Genomic DNA, 11,811 nt, shown 5'->3' with positions numbered 1-11,811 from the left:
ACATACATTTGCTCATTTGATAAATTAGGAATGGGCTTCAAGATTATTTGTGGGCTAAGAAGGAGAAATTCCAGCAACTGTCCCTAAGAGAGTTCCTCAGTCCTTTTGAAACAGTTGGCAAAAGCCTTGTGCTGATTCTGGGCCTCCCTGACAGATGTCTTCCAGTGGTAGAAAGCCATCTCCCTTTACTTCTTCACCTTCCCAGGCCCTAGGAGAAACAGTAGTCCCTTCCCCTGGCCTCAGTATAGTTTTCCTCAGTGGTAGCATGCTACAGTTGAAAGGACATGAGCATAGAATCAGAGGAGCCTGGTTTCAACTCTTAGTTTTTTCTCACACCACTGCCTGGCTTCAGAGAAGTTAATGAATAACTCAGCCTTAGTCTGCTCATCTGCAGAAGTGGGAATGATGTGACCTATGTAGGTATAAGGATTAAATAAGGAGATACTTCTTCATGCAGTAAAATATCAGGCTCTCTTTTAAAAAAAAATTTAGTTTCTCTCAATTCTGTTGAAGAGTTGATCATTTTCTCATTTCACAAAGAATTAAACCTTCATTTTCTGGGAATTGAACCCATATGTATTTCCTCTCATTCTAGTATTCTTTTTCTCCAACTCAAATTATCCCTTTTAAGTTATCAGCCATGCAGGTTTCAGAAAATCAAGAAAATAGCATTCGGTCTTTGCATATGCACACCTAAGTGTCAGAAACATTTTCTAGAAGATCAAAAAGCCCTTTGGTCATAGTTTCTATGGATCCCACCAACCTGCAGTCTGAGACCCAGAAACAGAAAAAAAAAAAAGAAGAAAATAATCCGAACCTTAGTGAAGTTTCTGCCAGAAGTCCAGTCAGGGGAGAAGAATTATCTAGGGGGAAGGGGAAGGTGCTGGCTATTTAAAGTGTGGCTGGAGAATGCCTCTGTGGCACTTGTAATCCTAAACTTGGCCCAGCCCACATTCCGCCCTCCTGCCTCCCGCCCTCCTGTTCTCCCCTCCCCTAGGCCACCAGACAATCCACACATGAGTGATTTCACAGCCTGGGGACTGTGTGCACACCCTGGCAGGTCAAGCCAGTTGCTTGTGAGCTCATCACACATCATGTCTCTTCCCTGTAGCTCACATGCCCTCCCCTTTTAGTGACTTTGGAATCTCTCTAGAGGGATCTGGCCTTCCACGCCCCTCCCCAACTCAAGAATAGGTGCTTTTATTTTGCCAGGTACAGCACAGATTGATTTAAAAGTACGTTTATCTTACCATTTTGCATCTAACAATCTGGAATGGTGAATAATTTAGAAAAAAGATACACCAACTACAGAACTCTGAAAAGTCACAAAAACTTCCCAAACACGCACACACACACACACACACACACACACACACACACACACATACACACACACATTTAAATACATATAGAAAAAGTTGGAAAAAATCACTCAATGGTTAATAGTAGTTATATTCAGAGTAAGATTGGGATCAAGAGATGACAATAATGCTAGTATATTGTGTGAATTTTTACAATTTTCGTGTACTAGAATTTTTTTTTCTTTTTGACACTTGGAATTGAACCCAGGGGTGCTCAACCACTGAGCCACATCCCCAGACCTTTTTATTTTACTTAAAGACAGGGTCTTTTCATCAACTAAGTTGATGAAGCTGGCTTTGAACTCAGATCCTCCTGCCTCAGCTTCCTACCTGGCAATATATATATACTAGAATTCTTTTTGTTTGTTTTTTTCCTGTGGTGCTGGGGATCAAACCCAGGGCTTTGTGCATGCATGCTAGGCAAGCACTCTGCCTCTGGGCTACAGCCCCAGCCCCTATATGATAGAATTTTTTAAAAAATGTTTTTGAAAAATAGGGCTAGAGCTGGGGCTCAGTGGCAGAGTACTTGCCTGTCATGTGTGAGGCACTGGCTTCGATCCTCAGCAGAACCAAATAAATAAATAAACAAACAAACAAATAAATAAAATGTATTCTGTCCATCTACACCAAGAAAAGTTTTTTAATATTTAAAAAAACAAACACAGAAAAGGAAGTGCCAAGATTTAAAACCAAAGCAAAATCCTGTCCCAAAAGGAGTTGGTGGCAAGCATAAGGTAGACAGAGCTAACCACAGGAACTTCAATTTTAGGCAGGAATGGCCCAAAGAAGCCACCATAGAGAGTAAGCATCATTTTCTAGGCATGGGGCTGAACTTTGGATGGGAAACTGCTTAGGCTTCCACATCAGCCAAGTACAGGGCCTGAGAGCTGATTCTATCACTTTGTAAGTCAGGGTCTTAAGCAAGGTACCCAACTTCCTTTTTGTTTTGTTTTGTTTTTATTATGGGGTATCCAACTTCTCTGTCTTTTTTTTTCTCATCTATAAAATGGGGAGTATATTCCTTATCTTGAAAAATTGTGTGACATTTCAGGAAATAATGAGTATTAGCAAGTTGCTAAGCAGTAGCCATTATTGATGCTTGAGGAATTATTGAGCAGAAAATGCTTCTTGAAGCCAATGGAATAGCGAGACCTCTGAGCAAAACTGGGATCTGGTCAGACTGTTAGGATGAGGGATCGCAGTGGATGACTGCATGAGGTCATAGAAATATGACTGCCATGACAGACAGCAGTGAAAAGGAAGCAAAAGCAGAGGCTCTAAGGGTCTTTCTAGATTGCTGAGGCTGGCTTTGAACTTGCAATCCTCCTGCCTCAGCCCCCCAAACTGCTGGGATTACAAACGAGTGCCACCACACCCAGCTGGTTCTTGATTTCTGACCCATCTATAGGGTATGGGATGGGCAGGGAAGCAGGCCAGGATAATTCCTTCATTGGAGCTTCAATGCAGCTTAACATGATCTTATGTTTTAGCTGTCCCTTTTCTCTTCCCTTCCCTTTCCACCTATCTCTCTGATTAATTGTATAAAGCAAAAGACCAAAAGAGCTCTTTAAGAAGGGCTGTAAACTCAAGATGAAAAAGCTTACCTTTATACCAATGCTGTTGACTTCTGTTTTTACTTATCATCGAGTGGTAGTTACTAATGGCCTACTAATTGAACTCTTCAGCATTATAAACTTGGAGTTCACTTAGGACTCAAATTCACTACTTTAAGACGCCAGAATACCATATAGCCTTGGGCAATGTTACTCAACCCTCGGTGTTGGCAGTGTGCAAGTGATTGGAACTTTCAGGAAAGACTCCCAGTAATCAAGTCATCATCAGAGTTATCTAGAGTTGGTCTTGAGTCCTATCTTTTGGTGTTTATGTAACTTCTGCTTTATTACTATTTTGATTGTTATTTTGTTTCTTTCCAAATTTTTGTTACCCATGATTTCTTCTTTTGCTCTATGGAGTGAAATGAATATGATAGATATTTTTCCCTGCTTAGGTTAACCAAAATGAAAGAATAAAGAAGAAATAGTTTGAGAACCATTGGTAGATAGGTGTTGGTGACAGACCCTCACCACTGCCTGGCTGGGGTTCAGCACATATCAGTCAGGATAAGCCTTGCATTTATCTCATGTTTCTATCATCCTCTGGTCTCCTGGGTATAAGGTCAAGAAACCTGGAAATAGATAATACCAGAATCAGTCTTCAAGAGTTCTTAAGAGGCTGCATCCCAGGGGCTCAGGGACTAGAGGCAGGAGGATCCCAAGTTCAAACAGCAACAGTAACTAGGTGAGGCTCCAAGCAATTTAGCAAGACCCTGTCTCAAAATAAAAAATAGAGCTGGGATGTGACTCAGTAGTAGTGGTTAAATACTCTTGAATTTAATCCTTGGTACCAAAAGAGAGAAAGAGAGAGAGAGAGAGAGAGAGAGAGAGAGAGAGAGAGAGAGAGAGAGAGAGAGAGAGAGAGAGAGACTGCCATCAGAGATTGATGTTGAGGATGACTGAAGGCTGTACTTCCCTAAACATGGCTTACATGACAGATGTCATCCGTGCTTCTTGTGGGTCAGGAGCAACAACAACCAGGCATGAACTGGAAAGAAGTTTTGACTCCCGTTTAACCTCACAACCCTGTACCAAGATGACCCTTTCTGCAATGCAATCTATAATCTATTTGAAACAAAGTGAGCCATGGAAAAAGCAGGCCTGGGAGATCTTGGTTTGTATTAAATTGATCCTGGGCATATTTAAATGCCAGTATGCCCTGATACACTCTTAAAAAATATTTTGTGTCCACAAAGAATAGAACAAGAACAAATAAATTTTAAAAGAAGAACAACTTGTTTCAAAAATAACATTTCTAAGCAACATCAATTTCAACTCTGGAATGGAGGATGGAATGGCAGTAAAGGAAGTGGTGGCTATATTCTTTGGAGACCTTTAAATTAAAAGGTACAATTCTTTTTAACAATAGAAGTGAGGAACCTGTTAACTTTTTAGATCCCTTTTCAAATATTACACTGAAAGAAAAGAAAGAAGCAAGCGGAATAAACTAAAAAATTATGACTTGGAAGAACTGAAACAATTTGAGCAACAAAATGAATAATTATAGTATTGAACTATAACTCAATAAAATACATGCTAACATAAATAATAAATTAAATAAATAAATGATGGAAAATAGGATAGCTCTTCCTTACAGAATTCCAATTAATAAATGTGGAATAAAAAATAAAACTAAAAAAAAACACCATTAGATAAACAGCGCTATAACAATAGTTGCAGATAAAATCCACCAATGAATATTAAAAATCAGGGAATTTTTTGAGGAGGAACAGAATGTAAGAGTTACAAAGCATCTCTCCCAAGATATTAATAACTACAAAGGGAAAGATAATAACTTTATAATAGAGAAACCTGATCAACATTCCTAGTAATAAGACAACACCAGTGATAAGACATATCAAGATCCATATCATTAACCATGTAATATGATGTACAAAGGATACAGCAACATTTATGTGGTATCCTTGCCAAAAATGCAGTTCAATCATAAGAAAACATGACAAACCCAAAGTGAGGGACATTCAGCAAATAACTAATCATTGTTTCTCATTGTCCAAGTTATGAATGGCAATGGAAAACTGAGGATCTGTTCGGACTTCAGGAGACTAAGGAAAATTAACAACTAAAGGCAACATGGAATCCTAGATAAGATGGTAGACAGGAGTGTGGAATAGAAAGGGCATCCATGTAAAAACTGGTGAAATATGAATAAGATCTTTAATGGTACTCTACCAATATTAATATCCTAGTTTTGATAGTGCAACTATGATTATATGAAATGTTAACATTAGGGAAAGCTGGATAAAGCATATATGGAAACTATTATTTTTGCAAGTTTTCTGTAAGTCCAAAATTAGTTTAGAATTCAAGGTTGAGGGTGTCGTTGTTCTTAAGATTGTTTCACTGGGTTATGTCTTACTATTATGACCATCTTAGTCATACAGATGACTTGGAGAGAATTAAATGACATGTTCAACATCACACAAGAATCAGAATTTGAGAGACAGAAACTGTTGGGGGTCCTTGAAGACAGTCCCCCTATGCCCTTCCCCCAAGTCCTTGGGACCACTTGGGTCCCCATAGCTGGGGAGATAGTTTGAGGAGGCTTTGCCTGCTCCAAGAATGTGCTGTGTGGAGCTGGGGTTGTGGATCCGAGGAAGAGCACTTGCCCAGCTTGCATGAGGCACTGGGTTCGATCCTCAGCACCACATAAAAATAAAATAAAGGTATTGTGTCCACCTACAACTAAAAAAAAAAAAAGAATGTGCTGTGCACTCTCAACATGGTCTACATGACAGATGTCATCAGTGCTTCTTGTGGGTCAGGAGTAACAACAACCAGGCATGAACTGGAAAGAAGTTTTGACTCTTGTGGCTTGTTGAATTTACTTTAAACCCTGTACCAAGACGACCCTTTCTGCAATGCAATCTATAAGAAGAAGGGATCTACATGCCAGATATGCAGAGAAAAATTTCTTAAGCATTCAGGTGAAGCCCTGAAAATCCTAGCGAGTGTTGGATTATTCCTTAGTTTGACTTGGTGTTTGGGATGGCAATGAAATTTCAGAATCAGAAAGATCCTCACACCAACCCCAGTGCCTTTCTATGAGCCGATGGATCTTTCTGACTTTTCCCTGTTCTCTCTCAGCTTTTTATTCCTCCCTTTGGGAATACCTAGGGCCTATAGACCTTTTGGTTTAAGAAAAAGGAAAGGCCTGTGCCACATTCCCTAAAGCTAATTGAGTGACTAGGCTTTATATCCTGACATGTTTTGGAGCAAGATGAAGTAAGGAAGAGCAAAACTCCTTGTCTCTCCAGGTGGATATAGACAGAGCCTGGGAGTGCATGGATGTGGGGTAGAGTCATTCACAGGTGTTTCCCTTTTTCACTCTTCTACATGCTGGACTACCTCAACATGCCTTTGCCTGGCTCCAAGACTAAATCGGATAAAATCAAGGAGAAAACCAAAAACCCTTATAATATGCAAGACCCAGTTTGGAAAAGCTTAGTGAACATAAGCCACCTTAACCTCCAGTCCAAGGGCTCCATAGACAGCATAGGCCCTATGTAACTTAAGGAACGAGCAGGAAAGTTCCTTTTTTCAAGTGGTTTTTCAAATCACCTAGTGGGAAAGCTAATCAGAGTAAGAAACATTTAAAAAAAAACATAAAAAATTAATTCAAGTTTGTAAGATTTTCTAAAGTCCATGGTTTATAAAAACCATGCTACCATGCTACCTTTAACTCAAGTGGAGGAAAATACGAGGAAAAAAAACTAAAACTCTAGTGCTGTGTCTACTTTGGGAAAGAGGCAAGTAGAGAAAATGACAAGAAAAAAAAATATTTCTTTTACTAAAAATTTCATCAGGCTTGAAGAAGAGTTTAAAAATCGAATTAGAAGGCTCTTTCCTATCCCAATGTATTCTACTATCATCCTTTGCTACCACTCTGCCCTCTTTAGTAAAGGGGGAAAATCAGCCCTTTCTCTTTAACTCCAGAAAAGTAACTGTAGTTATTTTCCAATCGTATCTAGTTTTTTCCAATCCCTGTTTCCCTGATTTCTTGTCTGATTCTCAAAGTACAGAATTTGCAACATCTATGTAATTAGTCTTAGCAGGAAGCGCTTGGCTGATTAACAGTGAGCAGGGGCTCTGAGTAAATGGGGAGATCTCGGTACAGCTCCCACACTCTGTACTACTGAGCCAGGGTGAAGGACTAGGGCAGGATGACAACATTGCAAAAGAACAACTTCAATCGTTGGACAGCCTTTTATCCTCAACATTTTTGAACATCACCTCAGGAGTTCATTTGTGATGACTAAGAAAATATATAGATGTGCTGATCCCTTAGCTGACTGATGTGGAACACAAAGTGTGGCCTGAGTCTCATCTCTCACTGCTCATGGGTCTTTTCCAGTCCAGAGGGAGAGGAGACCTAGAAGTAGGAACATGAATACTTCACTCTGTGTTAATCAGATTTCTGTGGCTGTGACAAAATACCAGAGAAAATCGACTTTAAAGGCTCACAGTTTCAGAGGTTTCAGTCCATGGTCACTTGGCCACATGGCTTTGGGTCTGTGACAGCAGAATATCATGGTGGAAAGCAAATGGCAGAACAAAACTGCTCACCTCATGACAGCTGGAAGCAGAGAGAGAGGAAGGAGCTGGAATCTTAATATGCCCTTCAAAGGCCCACTCCTACTTCCTCCAACTTGTCCCCATCTTGTAAAGTTTCCACTACCTCTCAATAGCGCCATCAACTAGGGACCAAGCCTTTAACACACAAGCCTTTAGGGACATTTACAATTCAAACCATAACAGGCTCTCATCTGCCCTGGTTTCTCCAAACAAGAGAAAAATAGGGCACATTCAAACTGTATGGTGCCAATGTCCACCAGCTAAAGACCACAAGGACATGCCTACAGTTAATCAAGTTGAGTTTATCACTCATTGCCATAAGGGAGAATGTACAAGAAAGGAACCACGCAGTAAGAGGGTATTGGTATGGATTTATTACAGGATGAGCTTATGTTAGGCAATTCCAAGGAAGGTTCAGTAAGCAGGGTTTTGCTCTAGATTGAATGTTTTTAGGAAGCAGAGCTAGTTTTATGATTTGCTTTGTTGTTGTTATGTTTTTGGTACCAGGGATTGAACCCAGGGGTGTTTAATCACTGAGCTACATCCCTAGCCCTTTTTATTTTTTATTTTGAGACAGGGTCTCACTCCCTAAGTTGCTGAAGTTGGCTTTGAACTTGCAATTCTCCTGCCTCAGAGAGCCAAAGGAGCCTTTGGAGCCAAAAGGATTATAGGCATGCACCACCACACCCAGCGGGTTTTTAAATGAATCTTATCCAGAAGCAAGAAAAATAAAGTTAAAAGCTATAGTTGGTTAAAAAATTAAAAAGTAGCAATCACCTGTGTTAGCACAAGGTGGTGTTTGGTCATTTTTTGTGGTTTGAACAATGTTCATTTTTTGTCTCTGTTCAGACATGATCACAGAGTAGTGTTATTTGTGTCTTGATCTATCCTGCTCACAAAGTGGCCTGTCTGATGTTTGTGTCCAACAGAGCACAAGACCCAGCTGTGTGGGCCCAGCTGTTGGCGGTACCAAGGCCTAACTGATAGTGTCCAGATCTCAGCTGTCAGGGACTTCTATTCTATTTCTCAGCCATAGTAGCCACATACCGAGAGAAATGAAATATAAAGAAGGGATGTAGCTCAGTAGTTAAGTGCCCCTGGGTTCAATCCCCAATACAAGAATGTGTGTATGAATGTGTGTATGTGTGTGTGTGTGTGTGTGTGTGTGTGTGAGAGCGAGAGAGAGAGAGAGAGAGAGAGAGAGAGAAATATGAACTGAGATAATAGAAGATAATGACCCTAGGAAGAAGAAGGATCCTTAAGCTTACTTATTCTCAAGGCCTTGGCCATAGGCCCACTTCATTTTCCCTATATTTTCTATCCTTCAAAGTAAGCCCAACTCCAACTTTCTTTACTCTTATATTTTACCCCTATTACTTCAATTTAAAATATATATATATATATATATATATATATATATATATATATATATATATATATATTAGCCTAGATTGAAATCATTGGGCCATTTTCCTAACCATTCTTTCAATTTTTTAATATTCAGAATCAGAAGTCCCAAAGCATTAACTGGAAGTCTGAAGGAAGCTTGTTTCAGTGGGCCTTTACCAAATGGGAATGAAAGATTTCAGTGAAGTGTTGCTGACCCTTCTTTTACACTACCTCACCTGTCCCAGTGAATTGCCTGTTTTATTAAGAATTTTAGATTATGAATGACCCAGGGTAATAACCTGGCTTTTGGCCCCTTCCACCCCGCTGGACTTGACTTCTTTTTACTCTCCCACATGCTCTTTCTCTCTAGCCAAACTCTTTTCCTCAAGATTTCCCAAAGATATCCTATTTGTTCCTGTCTCACCTGGCGGGGCCTCCTTCACTCACTCTCTTTTTGAATCCTACTGTTCCTCAAGACCCAGCTCAAACCCACACTTTCCATGAAGTCATCATGAGTCATTTCAGCCCTTGCTGACTCCCCTTTCAACAGAATTTCTGTGGAAATTAGTGCAAAAAAAAAAACCACACTTAGTCTTTCTTGTGTAGTTCCCTAATTGGTCTCAATGCAGGAGTTTGTGAACTCCTTAAGAAGAAGAGGAGGGATTCGGAAGATGGCAGCGAAGGGAGTGTATCACCCCCGTGTACCACGTCACTGTGCGGGAGAATGACGAGTTAGAACAGCTAAAAGCTATCTTGTTAGGAATTTCCAGCAAAATTGGGGTGCTCCAAAACCTAGTGGAAGAATTTTCATCACACGAGGATCAGCTTCGGGGGCTCAAACACGAGCAATTTGTCCGCGCGGAGGGTCACGCTGCTTATTCAGAAAATCGCCCCATGGCTAGAATCTGCGGCGCGCGCTGGGAAACGACGAGATAGCCAAAGCAAAGATACAGCGCTGCGGATTCTGTGGGCTCCTGCCAGTTGTGCAATCACTGTACTCAGTGCTGAATTCTGGGTTTGAGATGGGGGAAGGAAGCGGTCCAATTCGGTTCTCCACACCAGTCAGACCACAGAGGAAGCTAGTGGCCACCATCTTGGAGAGCCGACGTCACCATCACTGTTTTCGACTGATCGCAGCTCATTCAGCTATAGAACAGGTAATTTCAGGCTGCCATTCACCTGCGTCTCGTAGACAAATTACTCAGGCTCAGTGCTAAAGAACCCGCGAAAACTGCTTCTTGGAGCCTGCTCCTATCAGAACATACACTGAGCCCGGAGCGGCCGAATTCTGACTCCCGGAACTGCTCTGGCCCAGGGCTAAAGAACTCGTGGAAACTGCTTCTCGATCCGGGTCCTGCTGAGTATTGTGGAGGCCAGAGGGGCAGAGCAGAGCCTCTGCCCACACCCGGAACAGGCCCAGCGACCCGCCAGCATGGTATCACTTCACCCCAACTGCAATAGGGGCCGAGCAGAGCCGCCGCCCGTGCCCAGAACAGGCCCAGCGACCCGCCAGCGTGGCAGTCACATTACCCCAATTGGAGTAGGGGCAGAGCAGAGCCGCCTCCCGCGCCTGGAACAGGCCCAGTGACCCGCCGGCGTGGTAGACACATCACCCCAATTGGAGTAAGGGCAGAGCAGAGCCGCTGCCCGCGCCTGCAAGGTAGGCAGACCTGCGACCGACCGGCAGAACAGGCCCAGGGATCCGCGGGTGTGGTAGACACATCACACCAATTGGAGGAGGAGCACAGCCACTGCCCGTCCTGCAAGGGAGACTTTTCAACTATACAAGAGCAATATAAATACATAGGGGGAAAATTTCAAAAACACAACAGCTTCACCAAGCAGAAAGAAACGCGAGCAGTATGAAAAGACAAGGCAAGAAAGGACAACAAGCAATGCAGGTCAACTTTAGAAGAGGTAATAGCTGCAGCAGATGGAATGTCAGATAAAGAATTCAGGATATACATGCTTCAGATGATCTGGAGTCTCAAGGAAGACATTAGACAGCAAAATCAGACAAAAAAATGAAAGATCACTTTGACAATGAATTACATAAACAAATCCAAGAAGCAAAAGATCAACTATACAGGGAGATAGAGGTAATAAAAAACAAACAAACAGAAATCCTAGAAATGCAGGAAGCAATAAACCAACTTAAAAACTCGATTGAGAATACTACCAGCAGAGTAGAACACTTAGAAGATAGAACATCAGACAATGAAGACAAAGTATTCCAACTTGAAAAGAACATAGACAGCTCAGCGAGACTGTTAAGAAACCATGAGCAGAACATCCAAGAAATATGGAATAACATAAAGAGACCAAACTTAAGAGTCATTGGGATACAGGGAGGTATAGAGGTCCAAACCAAAGGAATGAGCAATCTATTCAATGAAATAATACAAGAAAACTTACCAGACTTGAAGAATGAGACAGAATCCCAAATCCTAGAAGCATACAGGACGCCGAATGTGCAAAATCATAAGAGATCCACACCTAGACACATTATAATGAAGATGCCCAACATACAGAAAAAGGAGAGAATTTTAAAAGCTACAAGAGAAAGGAAGCAGATTACATTTAGGGGTAAACCAATCAGGATAACAGCTGATCTCTCAACACAGACTCTGAAAGCTAGAAGATCCTGGAATAACATATGTCAAACACTGAAAGAAAATGGGTTCCAACCAAGAATTGTGTATCCAGCGAAATTAAGCTTCAGGATGGAAGATGAAATTAAAATCTTCCACGATAAACAAAAGTTAAAAGAATTTGCAGCTAGAAAACCATCTCTTCAAAAATCCTTGGCAAAACATTACAGGAAGAGGAAATGGAAAATAACAATGAAAACC

General features: G+C 41.2%; 1 protein-coding gene and 1 pseudogene across 1 annotated transcript in view; one reads left to right on the top strand and one right to left on the bottom strand.

The window, feature by feature from the left end:
* The window catches only part of Slc6a13 (solute carrier family 6 member 13), a 39,607-nt gene extending 38,663 nt beyond the window's left edge, over positions 1 to 944 (bottom strand). The window contains exon 1 of the mRNA XM_005333963.5: positions 818 to 944. The gene's annotated coding sequence lies outside the window, so the exon portion shown is untranslated. The remainder of the gene's footprint in view (positions 1 to 817) is intronic.
* A 4,414-nt stretch (positions 945 to 5,358) lies between these two features.
* On the top strand, positions 5,359 to 6,043 carry LOC120888577 (tetraspanin-31 pseudogene; annotated as a pseudogene).
* Positions 6,044 to 11,811: the final 5,768 nt, after the last annotated feature.

The sequence above is a fragment of the Ictidomys tridecemlineatus genome, chromosome 6 (genome assembly GCF_052094955.1).
Source record: "Ictidomys tridecemlineatus isolate mIctTri1 chromosome 6, mIctTri1.hap1, whole genome shotgun sequence".
Taxonomy (NCBI): Eukaryota; Metazoa; Chordata; class Mammalia; order Rodentia; family Sciuridae; genus Ictidomys; species Ictidomys tridecemlineatus.
Note: the sequence above shows the minus strand (reverse complement) of the source record. Positions and strands in the feature narration are given on the sequence as shown.